Below are 21926 nucleotides of genomic sequence, written 5' to 3'. Positions count from 1 at the left end.
CGTTTGAGGGATGGATGGCAATGATGAGCTTCAAGTTCACGGTGGCCGCTAGGGGAGGTGTTACAGAACTTCTCAGCTTCTAAGCCCAGACAATGCCCGGGAAGGGCAGGTGACTTACGGGATTTGTCTTCCTCTTCCAATCCATCCCAGAAGGCTTTCATATTCACATTTTAACTATAGACCCATGTGGACCCTGCCAGTTGCTGTTCACGGTGGGGTATATACCATTTCAGATAATTAATAATCTGAGGATATTGTGATGTATGGAAACTCGATGCAGATTATATACGTGTTTGTGTTTATATACATATGCATAGAAATACATAATAAAAATATAACCTTTTCCCCCATAAGTTCTTATAAAAATTAGCTTCTGTTGCTTTTATCTTAAATGCCCATGAATATTCCCGACTCCTTCCTTCAGTTCTTCCTTCCCCGCATGTCCATTGGGAACTTTCCCACTACGTTCGTGTAGTTAGATCAGTGTACACACACACACACACACACACGCACGCACACATGCATGCATCCACACACCTGTTCTCTACTGGCTTCAGCTTTTTTTTAGGTGAGCTTTGGGAAATGCCCTGAGTTGAACTGGATTGTCAGCTCTGTTAATATGGGAGGGTTAGGGAGAGGAAGATGTGAGCCACTGACTTTTGGGTTTTCAGTCCCTAACACTAGCTGCAATTCTAATGACATGGCAAAACCAAAAAATGTCAAACTAGAGAGTGCGGGAGACCAAAGAAAAGGGATGGCGAGGGCCAAAGATGAAGGAAGGTACTGGGTATAAAAACATTTTAGACGTAAAAATTGGGGGAGGGGAGAACGAGAGGTGTTTCCGATGATGGTGGGGGAGGGAAAGCAATTGGTGGGGCCTTTGAAATTGTGCCAGGAACCAAGAGCCAGGGGCAGTGGCAGAGGGGAAGGCCAGGTAGGACAATTAAAACGGAAATCTGGCTCCTTACAGCGCAGCATGAAACAGGGCTACAGAATTTGCTGCAGTGGGAGGTGGGGCCAGTCTGGCACAGTCTGTGGGTTTGAAAGGAGCTGGGCGGGTTGGGGAATGCCAGTCAGCCTTTGTAGTTCTGAGCTCAGAGAGGGGGTGACGAATACTGGGCTTCAGGTCAGAAGCCTGGCTTGGGTGGCTTTTGGAGAAAATTTCCCTCTGCTCCCAAACTCTTAAAATCCGCTCATCACACCACTGGCCTCCAATCACAGCATAAACACGTGTCCTGGAGATCGCCCTCCAGCAGAGGTTTCGGCCGTGGTACCTGTTGGCTGACTGATGGGATCCTTCTCCTCTCCTGCTCCCTAGACATCCTAACCGGGGCTGAATACAATATTTTTGCATATTTCCCTTTACCCTTCCCACATGCTTCCCATCTCCCAGACTCCTAGGGTTAATCCCCAGGACAACCTTGCTTTGAAAGAAAAAATGTGGTGAGCCTCCTAGAAGATTTGGATCTCAGAAGCCTCTGTCTGTCCTGCTTCAGCCAGACACCAGACAGCGGGCTCAAGGAGATGGACATTGACAGAGAAAGAAGCAGTAAGTTTTTGTTGTTGTTTGTTTTCGAGGCATAGTTGCTCTCCAGAATCAAGGCCCCTAAAGGCATGAGGCTTTCTTTTCTTTATTTTTCGCCTTTCCTCTTCATTTCTTTTTCTTTTCTTTCTTTCTCAGCAGAAATAAATACTATCCTGTTCCCATCCTGGGGCTGATTCAGAAAAGCAATTGAATTAGAAAGTGTTTCTTCATTGATGTTCGTATCTGGGGTTAAAAATATCTGAAGTTGATTTGTGCGTGCCTATTCTCAACACTGTAATATTTTAAAATGTATCTGCATTTGTTAAAGTAATTTTACTGATTGTTCTTCTCCAGAATAAATACTATCTATCTGGCTGATTGATTGTAATTATGATGAATTTGTCCCAGCACTTGCATGGATGTCTTCTTTGAGGATTTTTGTGCATATTTGCTGCTCATCAAAGGAAAGGCTAGAAGGACTTTGGAAGGAGGGTGTGGTCGGGCTGATTCAGATTCCTTCCCGGCCCATCCCTGACTCCTTCCCTCTGCTCCTCCCTCTCCCCATCTCCTGCCCTGACTCCTCAGATCCCTCCTGAGCCAGCTGTCAATGAAATGGCATTTACCTTTCATTTCTTGTATCACCTGTGTTAGACTCGGGCAGGTAGGAGACCACTCCCCACAATCAAATTCATTACATTTGTAATCTCGGCATTTTTTCAGACCAAGACGGAGACCAGACTGTTGCTGCCACTCCTTAAGCTTCTCTCATCCTGGGATTATTAGCCAAGATAGTAATAACAGTAGTAATACTGTATTTAGAAACTCTCTAGCACATCTGATCTCTGAGAGTCGTACAGATGTTAACTAATTAATCCGTGCAAGAGAGGTAAATATTATTAACCATGATGGAATATACCTATGTATATGCTAAGGACAGCAAAATAGTTCACTTATTTATCACGGTTCACTTGCTATAGTCACTGGTATTTTTAAAACACCCATCATAGATACAATAATTAGAGATGTGCTTTTGTTAACAAAACCACTACCCACTTCTAGCGTACCCTTGGGTACTAAGTAATTACCCACTTTGTGTGGTTATCTAGCTCACTAATTACCCACAGAAATTGGGGTCAGGTGTTAACTGCTTGAAATAAGTATCCTCCAAAGACATCGCTGAGTTGTATAGAGAAATGATGTGTTCAGAGCAAAACTTTCATAACTCATATATTTGTGTATCTTTGTAAGTGGAGCGAATACTGACCGGGGTAGATCGGCTCAGCACATGAAAATCATGCTGAACTGTTGTGGCGATGGTAGGGAGGTTTTGGAGAGTCTGGGGAAATTTCATCCTCTGTTTACCTTTCCTTTCTGAAGATGAGTGGAAGGACAGGGGTCCCATAATCTGCCCTTCATATGCAAGCACACTAAGACAATTGGTGAGTCTGGTTAGGAATGATTCATTTTGGCGGTACAGGGAGGCACCCAGTGAGTCAAAGATTTTTTTTTTTTTTGACAGCTCCACCCATTATGAGTATACTAGCATGTTTCTTTTTTTCTCATCAGTCTAGTGCAAACACACTATTAGCCAAATCTGAAAAAGATTCTAACCCAGTCCCCAAGCCTGCCAACCATCTCTTTCTCCTTCCCAATAATGACAAAAAAAAAAAAAGAAAGAAAAGAAAAGAAAAAAGGAAAGAAAATAAAAGTATTAAAGGGAATCCAACACTATGATTATAAGTCTCTTTTTGCTTGGATATCTTCTCCCGTCCCCTCCCCTGCCTTCCTCTTCCCTCCCCTCCCGTCCCCTCCTCTCCTCTCTTCTCCTTTCCCTTCTTCCTCTCTCTGTGTCTCCTCATTTGTGTTTTTCCTTCTCCTTTTCCTTGGCCTCCAGCTGTGCTTCTGCAGGTCTCACAGTGAGAGACAAAGCACAGTGTCTGAACTGAGCACAAAGAAGCTACCTTTAAAAAACATCGACTTAGAGGAAACCTGCATCCTCAGATGCCTCCCTCCCTTTCTTGCTATTTACAGAACTCAGCCTTACACTTCACACAGGCCCGTTGTCTGCGTGATTCTAGCCAGGAAAATCGGTGAAGATGGCCATATACCCACTGTGTGTATAGATAGGTAGAGACCCCAATTATCAGGAGCTACCTGTTTTCCGGGATCATCGTGTAGCCGAGCTTTGAAAACACACGCCAACAGACATGATGGGAGAGGCTCCCCTCTTCAAGCCAGGATGTCTTTCATTTTTATCTTGTGCCACTTTTTTTGTCATCGGAATGATTACTTATCATTATCAAGGGGCTTTAGGCTGATCAATGGAGTGTGTATGTATCTGATGGACATTTGAGGAGAAACCCTTCAGAAAGAAGGAAAATGTCTGCAGTGGAAGTAGAGGGTTAGTATGAGCTACAGTGACTGATGAGTTCATTTCAAAATCCACGGGCACGTAAGTGGTAAATTAGTACATACAGCAAACAGAGTCAGCAAGCAAAGCCTCCCGTTGAAAGGAAAGAGACTTCAAGCATTGTAGTCATCTCACGCCCGAAGAAAGTGCGTATTTTAAATATAGATTCGAATCCCTGCTCTTTTATCCCTCTACATGCCGATTTCAAAGAAGTATTTGGGCACTGTTGACTTTCCGTCCGTGAAGAAAACCCACCAAGATGCAGGAAACGTACACATGCACTCCAACATGCTTAGGTGTTTTAGATGCTCGTGGGATGCGGAACAATTAGGCAGAGAACTGCACTGTGGTCTCTCTTCGTCACTCCTTCCCCCCCCCCTTTTTTTTTTCCCTCCCTTCTAGAAAGCGTGATACCTGATCTCTGGGTCTAGCAGGCTGAGGATTTTTCTGTATTTGTATAATACAATGTCTGGCCTTCCCCCTGACCTGCTGGTGTATTTTTGGTCTCATTAGTAGTCAGAAAGATGCTTTCATGCATCCGGGGCTGCGAGTCAGGGTGAGACATACAACGGTGAGAGGGAGTGAGCGCGAGAGGATATTAGAAGGGAGGCTTGTCTCCAAGATATGGAAGGAAGTGGGAAATGACAGGACGGCAAGCTTTGTATGGAGGGGCCTGGCAGGGCGGGGGAGTGGCGGGGAGAGCCAAGTGGATTCTCAGAAAAGGAGGGAAGCCGTGGAAGAGCGAAAGGTGATTAGAGGGGGATATTGATTCCTTATTCTGCCAGAGATTGAAGCAAGCATGCGAGGAATCTGCACCATGGTTGGCAAAAGGAGACCCTGTAACCAGACACTCAGGCTTTCCAGGAGCCCAGGGAGAGAGCCGAGAAGAAAGGGGGCAGTGTGGTCTAGGAAAATTCAACTTGTCGCTGATTTGTGCCTGATGCTTGCTGTCCGTCAGCAGCCTCCCTTACAATCTTTTTTTCTCTCTCTCCCTTTTTTTCTTGCCTTCTCCTTCTTCACTGAAGCCTAGGGGAGCCAGCAAAGATTAAATGTGCTTTCTCAAAGGCAGCCACTTCATGCTGCTATGTCGAAAGGGCCATTATTATTATTATTTTTAATAGTAAAAGAAAACGGGAGAGAGAGGCTGAGACAGAGAGAGAAGCAAGGTAGGCTGATGACGGACTAGCTTTTCTGGGAGGAAAAGGAAAGTGAGGGAGAAAGGAGAAACCCTGAACTGAACCGGATCGTGCCTGAGAAGAACCTCCAGAGGTGAGAAAAAAAAAAGTTGTCTTGAAGATGGGGGGGTGGGGATGCTGAATAGACCCTGTGCAGAGGTAAAGGAGGCATAATTTAGCTGTCTTGGCTGTTAGGATTCTGTTTTGCAAGAGGGGGGAGACGGGGGAAGAGCCTGGAGCTTTAATGGTTTTTAGCTGCATATGGAAATATACACGAAATATTTAGCATTTTTACCAAGTGCCGGAGGCCCTTCCAATGCCTTCCTCCCAGGGGCTGCTTTGTCATTCTCTTTGACTAGCCAGCCATCTACCTTGCTTAGGCTGGAATAAAAGAAGGAAAAAAGAGGGAAGGTAGGAAGGAAGGAAGGAAGGAAAGAAGGGAGGAAGAGAGGGAGGGAGGGAAGAAGGGAGGAGAGAGAGAGAGAGAAAGAGAGGGAAAGAAAGGGAGAGAGGAAGGAAGAGAAAGAGAAAAGAGGGAAGAAAAAATCTAAAAGAGTCATCTACCCACCCAGTTCCCCTCCCTTCCTTTTGGATTTTGGAGGCGACACAGGAGCCCCTGGCACAGAAAAGCTCTGCTTCCAGTCAGAACGGGGGAAAAGCCACTCTCAGGTACAGAGCCGGTAGGTTCTGCGAAGATGGAGGGGACTTGGGCTTCGGATTCCTCTGAAATATTGGCAAAAGGCTCCAAAGGTTTGGCGGCGGGAGTGGGGCGGGGGAGACGGATCTCCCCAGCCTGCACCCACCCCTTCCCACCTCGCTTCCCAAATGACAGCCCGGTGCTGCCTCTGCCTGATTTGGCCTTGGTTTCAGCCAAGCAGCTGATGCAGCTGAGGCCCCGTTCGCAGGACCGACTGGCAAAGTGCACGCTGCAGGAAGAAGGAAGAAATTTTTTAAAAGCAGCTCTGGGGAGGGTTCTCATTCTTTAAAAAAAAAAAAAAGAGAGAGAGAGAAAGAAAGAGAAAGAGAAAAGCATTTTAAAAAAAAATTTTAACCGAATATTTTCAAAATTTGATCCGTCCCAGCCCCTCCCTGCACGTCCACCAAATTGCCTTTTTTTTTTTTCCCCTCCCTCGTCAAAGCATAAACTACAGAGTCACAGTCTCTAGATTTGGTGTAGCGTTTCCTGCCCCCGCCTCCCCTCCCCGCCCCGTGGTCGGTCCTCTATTGAAACACCTCGCCCAGGCCAGCGCACTGCGAGCTCGCATTTCCCCCCCTTGCTCGGAATGGTGTCATGGGAGGCTGCAGCCCCGCTCCGCTTCCGAAGGGTGAGTTTAAAACGCTGTTCGTATTTATACTTTCATGGCCTCCGAACCCTCCTTCTTGGTTTTCTCCTTCCGAAAGAAAGCCTGATGTCTGTGATTTTGCATGCGGCATGCTTGGCCAGAGGGAAAGAGCCGCCTCATATTTTCCTTACCGTCAGCCGCGCTGGTCGTAAGTTCAAGCTTTGAAAGGGCATTTTATCCTTATTTTAGACCCTGGTTTTAAAAAAACGTCAGCATCTCTCGGGCTATGCACATTATTTTTCATTTTAGTCAAACTGTTTTGCCCAAAGCTTCCAAGAGTTTTCTGTGATAGACACGCGGTGGTTGTGTTCAGGTATGTATCTATGTCCACAGATCCTGCGTATGTGTGTGTATGAATATATTCTATTTACATGGACTCTGAATTCTGTGACCTAAGGAAGCTTCGAGAGCGAGGGAGTACCCTGCCTGCCACCTGTTTGGTGCCTTTTGGTCATGAACCTGGAACAGAAATTGCCTGTCATTCTCGTTTTGCTTTGCTTTGTCTCAAGAAGGAACAATTTGTTGCGCTCCTCTCAATCCCTGAGACCCTAACTTGTGATGTTTACCGTTTAAATCCACGGGTTAGGCTCTTGGGAGCTGCGAGTCGTGCCTTGTCATCCTGGACCTTTGGTGGAACTTTTTTCTTTAAAGCAAAAACAAAAGAAAAGAAAGTTTTCAGAAGTGATTGAGTGCACCTCTAAGGTTTGCATTGTTAGATGCGGTCAGGTGACCAGAAAGTGGCAGCTCCTGGATTTCTGTTCAAGTAGGTATATATACATTCTGTTAGAGGAGCGCGTTGGCTGCTCTGTGTGTGTGTCAGTACCGGTGCCCGAGGCTTGTGGAACTCCTCTCCCATGGTCTGTTTCTTGAGAGCAACACGCAGTACTATCAGAGCGTAACAAGAACAGCTCAGTACCTGGTGCTTGACCTCAGAACATATTAGCTGAAGTCCCAGCATGCCCCGTGCCTCCAACTTTTAAACTCAACAGTTAATCTTAAAATTGTGTCCAATTAAAATGGGCATGTGGACATGTTACACATTCAGTACTCACATGTATGTGTCATATATGGCTAGACAGCGAACACGCAGACGCAGATGGGGGCAAACCAGTAGTTTGGGCTAAAAGATTAATAGGCTAAAAATTCTTCTCTTGCTAGTCTACGCGGAGGATGAAATTTACGGTGTTCATAAAGATTCAATTTGTATTACTTTGCAAGATTTTAAAAAAATAAGAGGAGCGATGTAGCCTCCTTGCTGGGCGTCTGTTTTAAAATGTTATACACCGCAAGTTTAAAAGCAATAGGGATTGGAAATATATTTTCTAAATACGTAAATGGAAAGAAATAACAAGGGCACACATACATATGCAATTATTGTATCTTTGGGAGTAATCAGTGCCTATTATTCTTCATTTAAAGATTGGAAAAAATTTATCAGGATTTAAATTCAATCCAGCAAAGTTATTTATAATGCCAAACTGTATATTTAAAATAATCTTCTCTGAAGGTAATTGTTTACCTAGTTTGCAGTTTTCTGAAAACGTAACTTTTCGTGACAGAATTATTTTAGTGATTCAGATCTGTCTCATAGTTGAAGAAGAGAAGCAGGAACTTACCTTTCCTTTGTTGCGAAAAATTCCAATATACAATTTTATTTAAACCGCTTTGGTATCCTTGAGCCAACACTTATCTTCTATTTTTGGAAAAGACCTAAATCAGTCCTGACTTCAAATGCTTTCTTCCTTTAAAGACTCTATATTGGCTGTAACCTCATTTTATACGTGTAGTCGAAGGTTAAGGAAACTGTTCTTTTCCTGTGCATTTTTTTTAAGTGTTTATTGCAATTTCAGTCAATGACTCCAAATCGTGGTCAAGAAACCATTTTGTATCAGAAAACTGATTCGAGAAAATGAACCGTGCAACCATTGAACCATGCCTTTTGTTGAAACCTCTTGTGTAGTTGTACTATTTAAATATTATTTTCCAGCCTTTGGTAGCCTGGATATGCTTCAGAGAAAAGAGTTACTTGATTTTCAAGTGATCCTTTGGTTTCCGTACAATTTATTAATGATTTTTCCCCATCTTAGCGGATGTGTGTGCATAGGTATTTGGAAATTGTGGAAAGGGGTCTATTTAACTTATGGATATATGTTATCACATGATTCATATCAACTGTTTGCAAAACATTTGGTGCTTTACTAAGTCAAAATGTATCTGCAGTTAATTCTATGAAAATGTATGCCCGGGCCAATAAAAACATGCTGGATATCATTCTTCTGCGATTTTGAAGGGTAACAGGATAGTAATTTAATACAAGTGATACAGTTTGTATTCCAAGGCACTCTTTCGGTTTTTCACATGTTTTCAAGTGGATTGCTCATGCCCTGAGGTTGCTACCACCACCGATCACACGGGCATTTGGGGAGTGCACAACGGCACACGGGATTTTTGTATTTCAGCGGGGACTGCTCCAGTGTTAAGGGCAGGTTTCTCAACACCCCTTCTTCCTCATGGAGCCCATCAGCAAAGTTCAGTGAAATGAATAACATAATTGGTGGTTGGTTCAATCACTACCAGTCTAGACTAGCCCAGACGCATCAATTAGAGAGCGCTGTCTTTTAAAGGGGGAACGCAACCGAAACAAGCAGGGCATTATTGATACTGATCTTTAAAAGTGCAAATCCAGCTTGGCAGATAAAAAAAAAAAATAAGGCGGGGAATTGGGGTGGGGGCGGTTTGCGTTGCGGGAAGAAAAGAAAAAGACGTGAACTGGAGCTTTCGGACACAGAAGGACAGGAAGCTTGAGAGAAAAGGCGTGGATAATGAGTGCAGGGCAATGCAGCACCTCCTTGGAACACACAGTTACAATTCAGTTCACAAGGCATACTGGTTCACCATATTTTTAACTAGGTTCTCCCCCTCCTCCTTTTTTTTTTTTTTTTTTTTTTTTGCCTCTGTTTCCAAAGAAGTTCCAGCTCAAACCCAATTCCGTTGGAAATTTAACAGCTCTAGGAAGCTCCACTGAGAAGAAAGCCAAGTAATACGAACCAGCCAAAACTCCTTTTGCAACATTTTTCCCCAAAAGAAAAACACAGAAGATGTTTATTTTTGAGTCTCTAATTCTACTTAAAAAAAAAAAAAAAATCAACAGGACTAATGAACAGTGCTCATTTTAAATCCAGCACCTGGGAGCTAATTTTATGGGCAAGACACCTTTAGGTAAACAGTTTTCTGTCGAATACAGTAAAATGATGAAGAACGTAACAAAAGGCTTTGGTAATTTGGAAGGGGGGTGGTTTTTGATGGAGAAAAAACAGATGATTTAGAAAGCGTTAGGAACACATCAAGCCCCAGGGAAAGAAAATGTTTGATTGGTATTAATTAAAACACTGCTAATATATTCTAATAAAATCAAATTTAACATTCTAAACTAATCCGCTTGGTATGTCAAAGGAAAAGAAAAGTATTATCTTATTTGCATCTCTGCCATCCAAATGCATTTGCTCATTCAGCAGAATTAATTTTTATCACCAGCCTGTTTAATCTCCTCACAGATTTAGTCAAACTTAATTCTTTCAAACTAAAAAGGATCGGGGTGGGGGGGGGCGTGGAATCCATGGAAGGTATTGGGAAGACTAGTGACTGTATTTAGTACTGGCTTTATATTTTACCATGTCCTTTTCTCATTTGCTGTAGTGGGGTGTGGAGGAACCCGTGAGACTGCGGGGCGGGGGTGATGGATGGTTAATTTTCCTCTCTTTCTCTTCTACCTACTGGGTTATTTGGCAATTTCAGTTGCCAGATTATTTGAGTGGCATTTATTTACATGACTGATGTTGCCCTGTTGATTAATATCTCATTTATTTCTAATTTCAGAATCTATTTTATTACAAATGGCTTATGCCAAAAAAAACCAACAACAACAACAACAACAACAACAAAAACCGGTCTCATGCCACACACCAATCACTTCTCAATTATTTGCAACTGTGGTCATTCTAAGAGAAAGTGGGGAGGTGAACGTGAATTTTTTTTTTTCCACTAAGAACTGAATTCTTTGTTTCAATTTTTTAAGCCAAAATTCCTACAGAAGAATGTATATTTTCTGAAACGGCGAGTTTCGTGCCCGTTATTGTTAAACTCTCACAATGGGTAAAACTGTCCCCAAATGACATCATAACCAAAATGTTTCTCCCTCATTAGTCTCTCATGACTATGATATCATACGTATATATGTGCCCAACACAAAAAATGGATGGGCCAGAGATACCGAGGGCCACATTTGTGTATTTCACAAGTGCGGGATTCTGCCCAGTCTCAAGGAGAGGCAAAGCACCAGACTAGTCCTGACGACACTGCCTTCTTTGCTCCATTGCCTTTTTCAGTTCTTCAACATAAAAGAGCAGTCGCAGTTCGGTTTCACATGTATTGTTCTATAATCCAGGCAATAAATGCTAATTAGTAATGCTCAAGGATCCGACCATTCAGAGTAATTATCATAATTTACTTCTTCCTTGTTAAAGACATTCCTTGCTGATTAAAAAAAAAAAAATTAAATCACTTCCCCATTGCACTGCAGTGGAAATGCACTGGAGAGATGTCCAAGGTATAGTAATATCGTTCCAGCTGCCTTCGAAGCCACCGACATGTGCCTCTTCGCTTATTCCAAATGGAATTGCAACTTAATTTCTAAAAAGAGATTCATGTAAATGCATAAAGTTTTGCATGTGCACCAGGAATGTATGATTTTATTTTACAAACCCCAAGGCTCCTCCTTCCCAGCCCACCCCCTTTCTAAAACCACTTACTGAGCAGAACAAAGGAAACTGCTAACTAGAGAGGCATCATTAAGTGTGAACAGCAGTAGCATGATAAAGTATGTGATATGACAACATATTTCATTGCACAAAAGTGCAGATAATTAAATAATTCAATAGTAACCCTGACTAATTAGCAGAAAGATCTTTAAGGAGGAATCAAGAAAATGGATCCAATCAACTTGAATAATATGCCCCATTCTCCCAGATCACAAATATATATTTGGTTATTTGATAATGGATTGATTCATACAGAAGGATGGGGACAAAAGCCTGTTCCTCAAAATGGAGCTTTGATCTGGCACCCTCTTTGGGATAAATTAATCCTGTGTTCTAGAAGAGCAGAATTTAACGTAGGGCTCTCTGTTTTCGGTCAAAGGTGTAATCCTCCGTTCGGTTGCACATTTCTCTTTTATCAGGTGTTCTAAAAATTCGTCAGCCCCTTCGCTTTTCATATCATTGCCTCAGAATATATGTATGAAGCCGCCTCCACATTTTCTAATAAGGATCGTGTTTTAAGTTTGCTGCTTCTTGCTTGACGCAAATAAGGATCCTATGCACAGAAGGCATAGGACAAATAGCCATGCTGAATATTATATTTGGTGGAATCGCCCCCCTCCCCTGCCTAATCTATCAAGGTAATATTCCCGGTTTCATTGTTCATTGGTCCTTTCAGGGAGAGTTTCGGCTTTTACTTGAGGGTTGTAAGCGCATTAGAGGAATAATTCCCTCTGGATACTATAGAGAGGGAGCCACCTGCAAAATGTTGATGCTGTTATTGAAATCTCAAGTGGAATCAGCTTTCAAAAAATTAGATATTAGATGCATCCGATATAATTTGCAATGTGTAATTATACTAATGTGCACAGAGTTGTGTGTTGCTTTACATGTTGCCTACTTGAGATTTTTTTTTTTCCCATGGGCATTTCTCATCGTTTGAAATGGCTCCTGAGTAGAATGTTCTTAAAATCAGCTTTCAAAAAAAAGTCCTTGCTAATTAATATAAGAACACAAGAGCTCTACGGTCTGTGCTGTCGTGCAAGAATGAATGAACGTGTGTGACCCAGATATTGGAAAGTAATGATCTCTAAGAACGTTGTCATTGTGGACCCTTGAATTAGTTGTAAAATATTGCCTGCTCTTGACGGATTTAGTCTTCATTCAGACTTTGGACAATTGGTGAAGTAATGGAGAATATTAGAGTAGTAAATCTTATTCATAAGAAATCCATTTCCTTTACTGGGATGAGATAAAATGCCAGGGAAATGGCTTTGGGCAGAGATCATTTTAACTTAATCAAAGTAACCAAAATCGTAATGAACAACTTATTTTCCACTTTTCCCCCCATTTTGCATGGTGCATGCTGAATCACTGAAACTCTGCTAACTTAGGTCATTTACACACTAACATCAACTTCCCTTTTGGTGTCTCAACATGGTGTTCCATTGGACTGAAGACCCCCTCCCCACCAAGGAGCTGGAAAAACCCAGGCAGTGAAACAGTGAGTGGATTGGTCAGCCTGGTGCTTGGCACTTGCTATATGCCCAGTAGGTGAAGAGGCTCTTGATGCAAATTTGGAGAATCATTACCATCAGATCACAGAAGGACCCTGAGCCAGGCTACACAAGGGTCCCAATTTATGCTTATACTTTGGGGAGACAGAAAGGATTTCAAGGGAGGCTCATGTTGAGATGATACAAGATATTACTCATTCCAATTAAGTAGGCAGAGGCCCCAAAGAAGCCTGATTTGTTAAACATTGAACTCATAATAGACACCAAGATACGGTGGTTCATATTCTTCTACTATTTATTCTGCAAAATATATTTTAATGATGGGGCCCATGTTAATAAAAGGGACATTTTGCATGGGCTGTATCTATACACCCCCAAAGCAATGCATTGCTTTACCTTTCATTTGCTCATGTATACAAGGACTTTCCATTATGACACTGCCCACAGGGGTCACCACAAAATTGTGCACAGCATCCTTCCTGACTCCAAGAACAGTATAATTTATTCACAAATGAGTCTTACCCATGTGTATCAAGAGCTCTGCACCCCACCTTCCCAATCCATGTTCACAAAATATGGTTCTAAAATCTGTAAGATACATTTTTAATTTCTCACCCAGGATCAGGTGTCGCACGCTCAATCAGAACAGAAAAATACCTGTTAACCATATGTAACACTGGGCTATTGATTAGGTTTTAGAAAACAAATACACCTGCCATCCAGAGACCCATCTTCAATATATTCCAAGTGTTTAGGGCAGATCTGTGATATGGGGTAGTATATCCTTTTGGCTGTGTGTAACTCATTATGCTTCTTCATTGTGCTGGCATAATGAAGAGCCTGACAATAAAGGCTTTAGTTAAATTAAAATCCACCTGCAAAGTATATCTCATTCATAACAACTTCCGTAGAATAAAAGAAACATTAATACAGCTCTCTCCAAATATCCTTTCTGCACAATGAGTGGGTTGGATTAGTTGGTCTCTAAATGTTTTTACAGCTTTAAGAATTTTTGAAGCTACTCTCAAATACAGAAATAGAAGAACAACTCCAAGACCCTTGAATCCGAAGTCCGTTTGTACCAACAGTTGTCTTTCAAGGTTATATTTGATTCCACCTCCAGGTGCCTTATTTACTAACGTATTTTGCCTTGCTGCTAAAACAGTAAAGGCTGAAGTTCATTTTCAGGAAGGGCAGTGACAAAAAAGAGGAACAGCTGAAGAATGAAAAAAGCTACACAGTGGGAGAAGGAAATTCTTGATCTGACTTCTAAGCCCATGTCCTTCAGCATTAACGCAGAAGAAACCCAGACAAGCACCTGCCTTTCTATTTTAAGACCATATTCTTTGGTCCCTCTGCCTTCATTTAATTTCTTACAGCGTGGTTTTGTTTTACCCCATTGGGTTGACGCCTTTGAGTTCCACGTTTCCCTTTCCACTCGATTCATCTGAATCATGTTAATATTCCCTTCAAAACCCACAATAGTCACATTAACCCACCATGCTTCCCAAATTAAATCTTAACATGCTCAAAACCTCCTGAAAATTGCCCTGCCCTATTTTCCAGAGCCACTCCGAATGTATAATCTCTCCTTGAATTAAGCAAGCCTGCTCTTCCTGGCTTCCAAGTCTCTGAATGAGCTCTCACCCTGCTTTCCTCCCTGCACGCTCTGTCTCGGCCATGTGTGCATTTCAGAAACCTTTCTCTTCTCTCTTGCTTTCTTTCCTTCCTTCCACCTGCATTCTGTCTTCCTTCTTCCCTTCCTTCCTTCCTTCCTTCCTTGTTCCACTTCTCTCTTCCTCCCTCCCTTTTGTTCTTCCTTTCCTTCTTTCTTCCATGGGGCACAATGGAAGTGCTCTGAGCCAGGCACTAGACCTATAAAGCCAGATACAAGAAACTGACATTAATTCCCAACAATTCCAGTGACTTCACTCGCCTCTGCATTGCTAAGCCCTTCTGTCCCCACAATCATTTTATTTTGCTTTTAGTCTTTGGAGTTCTTTGAATTTGTCCTTAATGTCCTGCGTTCTTTTGTCGTTCTTCCTCCATGTCCTATTTCAGTAAGTTGTCTGTTGGATAAACCTGAAGCTTTTCTTACGGAGTGTTTCCTCCCCGAGGGATTAGCGTGGGGCGCTCGCACACTCAAGCAGTGTTGTGGCTTGACTGCTCCTCCAGCGACGTGAACAGTGAGAGAGCGCTACATTTGTGTGGTGATGTCGCATTTCGTGTGTACTTAGAAATAGCATGCCCCCCCGAGGATCCTCATGTTTAGTTATTTCTACAAAAGAGTCAATGTGATAACTTTTCTGTGACATGTTCTGTTATTTTTTTAGTTGTGTTGACGTTCCTTTCAGCTGGTCCTATAGTCCCCTTTCTCAGGAAGGTCTCCCCAGTGAAAGGATGTAAACGGCACTGGACACAGCTACACTGGGGGATGCTCAAGCCAACTATGAAGTTGAAACAAAGGAAATGATCACCTGAAGACACCTCTCCTGCTAAGCATCACCCCCAAAGGATGCAATTTCAGGCAATAGAACTCCCAGAATACGAGGCAATCTTTTCAAGAAATGGAAAAAACTTCACAGTGACATCTAGATTCCTAAAGAGCCAAGGACTTTCCCTTCCTCGTGTGTATTCCTCTGTTTGTATTTTAATTCAGTGGGACATTCATTTCTAAAATATCTCCCCGGTATGGATATGCTTATTAATGCACCAATTTTTAAAATAGAAAATTGCACAAATGTGTTCATGTTTTAAGGAACAAAATTAATGCTGTAAGTAGGTTGATTTCTAGCCCACACACGGTTTGATCTGAAGAGTGACATAAAGGAATATAAAGTACTTTTGAAATAACAAGGTAGTCAGAGGCAACCCAAAGGCTAAAATAACGGTGGAAACTCATAAGGCAACTGAAAAATGCCACCGTATCCCACCTGACACCAACCAATTAACTATTCTTTTAATCAAGCAAGATAGGTTCCGAAGACATGGTCATTGCTTCTGAAGAGTGTAAATCTAGTTCTACAGGGATACATAAACTTTTGAAAAGATCGTAACAAATCAGGTCTATAGATGTTAAGACCACAACAAAACAAAAGATATAAAGAAAGAGCTTGGAGGAAGTCACCATTATCTGGCAAAACTAGTCTGTTTAGGGAACAGAGTTCCCAAAGGAGGAAAATAAAAGATGAATCTTAAAGAATGTTGAAGATTTAGGCGCACCTGTCTGGCTCAGTTGGTAGAGCGTGTGACTCCTAATCTCAGGATTGTGAGTTTAAGCCCTACATTGGGCATGGAGCCTATTTACCAAAAAAAAAAAAAAAAGAAGAAGAAGAAGAAGAAGAAGGAGAATATTAAAGATTCAGATAAATGGAAAGGAAAGAGAAAATAGAGTCCTTTAAATGAATGCAATATTGTGAGCAAAGCCATAGAAGAAGGAATCTATGTGGTGAGTTTAGGGAATTATGACTATACATGTCTAGTTGACTTTCAATGCCAGTGTAAATATGCATATACAGTAAGGACTTCACACCACACCTCCTCTCTCTCACCCTGGGTGTCACCTAGAATCATCATCGGATTTATTTACCATTAAAGCAAGTGACAGTGATTGGTGGTAATATGAGAATTTACGATTTTTCTCTTAACTCAATAATACTTGGTATTTTTGGAGTTCTTACTGTATGTTAAGCATTTTACATACGAACTCACTTAAGCCTGCAACTCAGAACAACCCTGCAAAATAGGCATTATCCTTGTTTAAAAGATAAGGTTTAAGGAGGTCAAGTAACTAGCCAAACTACCATATACAGGGTTCTTATTCAGAACTGTGATTGCAAATCTCATGATCTAAAGCACTAAGTCACAATATTGTGATCAATGTTGCAGTATTACCACTTAAATATTCCTTGATCGTTTTTTATGGTAAACAAATAGCTACATTATTCAGTTATCCCGTCAGGTTTTTTTTTTCAGTTTTCTGCTCAAATCATGTTAGAATGATGGAAAGAATTTTCATGATAGAAAATTGAAAGAATTGGAAAATAGAGCTTATTGGCATTTTTGGCTTTTGTTTTGGCTTTTACTGTTTTTTGCCAGATGTTAAGTAAATTGTTCACTGTGTTCTGCAGAAAATCTCAAATTCTTGAGAATTAAAAAGGGGGGGCACTTAAGGGTCATCTGTTGCGATGTGCTTTTCTACAGATGACAAATCAAAGTTAGAGCGACTTACAGAAGATCACGCATTTGCGTTTGACAGGGCTATGTCCAGAAACCAGGCTGCCCAGTTTCCTCTCAGAGGCTCTTAAAGTATACCACCCTGCCTAAATGAAGGATGAACTTGAGTTTGATCAAGGAAGGCATTCTCTCTGGGTGATAAGGGAGCACCGCACTTAGTAGATTACTTCAATTTTGCATCTCTTTGGCTTCCCACCTCAACATGAAAAAAAGCCAGTTATGAACTAGCATCTTTTTGACGTAGCAACTGTCAATGATCTATCCCCAGAGAACATTAATGGCTCAAGTTATGTGTATAATGTCTTCAATGATATCCTTAAGTTATTTGGAATTCTTAGCTCACCTAAACAAACCAGATCTTCTAATGAGCATTTTCTTATCCAATTTCATGCACAGTATGTATTCCTAAGTGCTTCCACATGAATATTTATACGTGACTGTTTCAATAGTCCTTATGTTTTTGAAAAATATCAATGGTTATTTGCTATTTTAATCCTCACTTATCCTTGTAACTAACTCAAGGATACTTCAGCCCTAAAAAGCTAGAATTGAGGAAATATCACTGTTCTCTACCAGCTCTTTTGCATTTAGTTGGCATTTAGTAATGATTAATAAAGTGGTCTGCTGAATAACACAGAGGTTCAGTGGGTACTTCCATCTTGAAGGGGTCAGTTAAGCTGGGTCTACTTAAGGACAAACATCTAGGTGTTTGGAAGTACCTGCATATTTGACTGTTGTAAATTTCCACATCAAAATCTGGCATTGTCTGACATAGACCTTGTGGCTCGGGTTGTCCTGTTTTCAAAATGGTGATTATTGGCCACATCTCGCACAGTTCTCATTAATGAGTTCATAAATAAGCAGGGTTTGTTTTTTTTTTAAAGAGTAGCCAAGCACAAAATGTGACTTTGTTGACATTTTATGAGACTTTGTCATATGTCCCTTGAATCCCCAATAAAAACAATGTTGTATCAACTGTGAACCTGTGTTGATTTCTTGGAAGAGCAAGCTCTCATAATTTGTTTTCACTAGTGTATATCAAAGCTAATTCCAGGATCCACGAGGAGCAGTTGGTCTGATGTGATGGGAAAACTTAAATCTAGAGACCATTTCTAACAATCCTATATTGCCCCTTCAAGAAGTGGCACTCACTATCACCTACCCAGGTCAGAATGCAAGGGGTGGTCCTTCTCTTTTCTCCTTCCACCTGTCAGAAAAATCAATTAGATTTTCCCCTTCTGTCTCCAAATACATCTGCTTCTCTTCATCTTCCATGCGACTGTTAGGACACCCTTTATTTCTCACCTGGACTACTGAGTCATGTTTCTAGTTTTTCCCTCCACACTGCTAAGCAGCAGCCAGGGAAATCTCTCTAAACCACAAACATGATCATATCATTCCACAATTTCAAACTTTTCACCCGTTTCCCATTAACCTTGAAATATTGTGACACCTAAATTCCTTCATATCCTGGATCCTGGCTCCCAACATTTCTGTCTGGACTCCTCAGGTGCCTGTCTCCCACTGCTTTTCTAGGTTCTTGCCATACCTCTTCGCCATTTCTTAATGCCCTCTTTCCCTTCTGGCCTTTCTCACATACCTAAACCATCTGCTTAGTACTCTTTCCACTGCCTTCCAGATGCCATCTCTTGGTCTTCGGGTCTCATTCTGGAAGTCACTTCGCCTTGGAAATTTCTACCCTGATTCATCACTACCCCTCCCTAGGATGGGCCTCCTCACGTAGGAGCTTTCCTAGCATTCTGTGCTTACTGCATATTAGCACTTATCACCCAGATTATGATCATTTGTATGCCATTCTTCCCCATGGGAATGTGAAATTCTAGACCTGCCTTGTTGGGTAGGGGAGATACTTGCCACAGGTGACTACTGCAATTTAAATTCACTAATATTGAAGAAAATTAAAAATTTGGTTCCTCAGTTGCACTGGCCGTATCTCAAGGGCTCAGTAGTCAGATGTGACTAGTGGTCACTCCTTTGAACAGCATACATTTAGAAAATTCTATCATCGATTAACTTCTATTGGATAATACTGTTCTGAAAGGCAAGTATTCTGTTTTGTTTGTCATTTAATCCCCTAGACTTGCATCCTGTCTAAACTGGAATTTGTCATCTGAACCACAGAGAAAAAAAATTAAGTGACTTTTTTTTCAATTTTTTTTCAATTTTCAAATTTTCAATTTTCCCAAGGATGATATATAACGAAAACTATACTATGCGCATAGGAAGGAAATTAATTCATTGCATGTTAAGATGTCCAGGACAGAGAGGTTTAATTCTGGTATAAAACCCTCATGGATAAAGTCGAAAACAGGCTGTCACAGTGTGTGTAGTGCAATGTGAGCACTTCATAATTATCTGCTGAATGAATGAATGACACATCTGGATTCTTAGGCATTTCATTTTATTCATTTTCACTTAGATGTGTGGAGTCATGTCGAAGACACGTCTTTAGATTCCAAAGGGCCTCTTCTCTGGAGGATGTGATGATAGACGATTTCCTCACTTTGATCTCAAGGATAGTTGAATTGTATCAGTGCGATGGGATTACCCATTCGTTCACTTTCCTTCATTGTTTACACTAGCAACCAGTAGTAGAGAATTGAGTCACTATTCAGTGACTAAGATCAAAGTGAAAATGATCAAAGTAAATACCATTTTTGATAAGCCCTATTTCATTTAGGAATTGGCCAAAGTGCACTAAAAATGTTGACCATTCTCTGAGCACCTACTATGTCCCAGAGGTTTTGTTAGGTCCTAAGGATACAGGAAGCAACGAGATGGACACAATTTCTGTGTTCATAATGAAACAGTCATATTATTTCAGTTCCTCTCCCTGTCTTGTACCTAAAGCAGGAGTTCTCAATATTGGTTGCATATTGTAATCACCTGGGGAGTTTAAAAAATATGGATACCTAAGCTTTTTGTCAAAAGGCTCTGATTGAACTGGTGTGGCATATGGCCTGGGAACTGGGATTCTCCTAAAGCTCCCCACATGATTGTAAGGTGCAACCAAAGTTGAGAACTGTTAATTTATGAGGACAAAATCTTGGGATGAGCTCAAAGATTAAGAAATTTGGGTATTGATGACCGATAGCCTATTCGAATCAAAAAGAAAAACTTTAAAAATCATCTAATATAGCTACATTCTACTCTTTAGTCCTAAGAATATGAGCTAGTACTTAAGAAACACAAAGGTGTCTGGGTCAAACAGGCAGTTCATGAGGAGATAAGACCTGACCCTGGGTTTCTGACTCTAACACCATGCTCTTTTTGCTCCACTAAGCTGTCTTGAGGAAATAGAAAATATAATTATCTTCAAGTCAAGAGACAGCCAATGTCTACTGTGGTCATGCTTTTTTAAAGCAAGAACTGATTTTGGACCAATTTGAATCCTATGTACTCAAATTTTCTTGCCCATCAAATGTGAGCACTATAGATTTATTTTTTTAGATTACAACTTCTTTTTTGGGAATACACACACACACACACACACACACACACACTTTATTTATTTATATTTGTATTTATAAAGAGAGCTCAGGTTCCCAGGGGCCTTAACCACAGTCTTATGAATTCAAAAAATCAATATGCGTGTGTTCAACTCCACACTCACTAAGAAGGAACATTTTGCCTTTAAACTTGAACTCCTGAACAGCAAAAATGATAGTAGGAGGAGAAAATAAGAGTGCATGGTGCTCTCACATTCTCTGTCCCTACCCACCTTGTTACAGGACATTCCATTGAATTTAACATTCCACAGCATAGGTAAAAATCTCCAGTCTGGCCCCATGAGAAAAGCTGACTCTGAAAAATATCTGTCATTAAAAAAAAAAAAAAAATCACCCCTTTTTGCAAGCACCACTCCCTATTTGTAGATGCTGCTCATAGATCACAAGAATCCAGGAACCAGAGTCCACTCTTCTCCGTCCATACAAGACCACGTAGTGAAAAAAGTGTCTTTCCTTTTTTTAAGGCATCAGAATAAAACTCATGTTCACATAGTTCCTTTGAAACATATTTCAGTGTTTGAGAGCCTACACAGTTGGGAAATTCTGTTTTATTTCGATCCCAAATCCCTCACACTATAGTTTAATCCCATTTTCTGTTGTTCCCTGTGGAGAGAAAGAACAGCTGGTCTCCATTCTCTCTAAACTCAATCCCTTCAAGTCCTTAAAGACACCTACCTCCCAGCCTTCTCTTCTCTGGAATAAATAATAACAGTTCCCATCAGGAAAACGTCTCTCTTGCAGTGTGCGTTATTTGCTGCCATATCACATATATTCATGCTTATCACATAATGTTCATAACCAAAACAAGCCAAGGCCAAGAGCAAAAACAAGCAAATGTAACATTGTTTTCATGAATGAAGTTACAGATCCAATAATAGATGCTGAATACATAGCTGTGAATGATAATCTTCCAATAATTATGTGCCAAAATTATCATAATTTCTTTTAGGAAGTATTGGCAATCTGTTGCTTTTGGAGAGGTGAATTAAAAATTCGATGATTAGGTTTCAATTTCTTTTATGCAAGTTCTCCCCATGCCCTGCAATGGAATCTTCCATTCAGCATTCCACAGCAGGAGCCTCCATGGCTTTGACAAAAATAGATACAGTATTGGAACATTCAGTCAATGGAGTAATCCAATTGTCTGAACATTCTTTTCTGCTTTGTCATTTACATTTTAATAAATCCCAGAATATGTCAAGCTGTATCGAGTTGTACCAAGTGTAGCTAATAACATGCAGTTACCAGATGCAATGAGGAAATCATAACATGCAAGCCCTGAGACGCATCAACACTTGGTTTGTGTATATTTTTAGGTTCCGACATTTTAAATAGGGATACTCTGAAAAATTAAAAAAAAATGGATATTTAGCTAA

The 21926-nt window shown here is 41.1% G+C and overlaps 1 long non-coding RNA gene across 1 annotated transcript; it reads left to right on the top strand.

Moving 5' to 3' along the window:
- The first annotated feature begins 3361 nt into the window (after positions 1-3361).
- LOC116874228 lies at positions 3362-16081 on the top strand. The gene is made up of 3 exons (XR_004383953.1): positions 3362-5204; positions 6250-6435; positions 15118-16081. It is a non-coding gene; the product is annotated as an uncharacterized LOC116874228 (long non-coding RNA).
- Positions 16082-21926: the final 5845 nt, after the last annotated feature.

The sequence above is a fragment of the Lontra canadensis genome, unplaced genomic scaffold, assembly GCF_010015895.1.
Source record: "Lontra canadensis isolate GAN:19392208 unplaced genomic scaffold, GSC_riverotter_1.0 scaffold36, whole genome shotgun sequence".
NCBI lineage: Eukaryota > Metazoa > Chordata > Mammalia > Carnivora > Mustelidae > Lontra > Lontra canadensis.
This window is presented reverse-complemented; position numbering and strand designations above follow the sequence as displayed.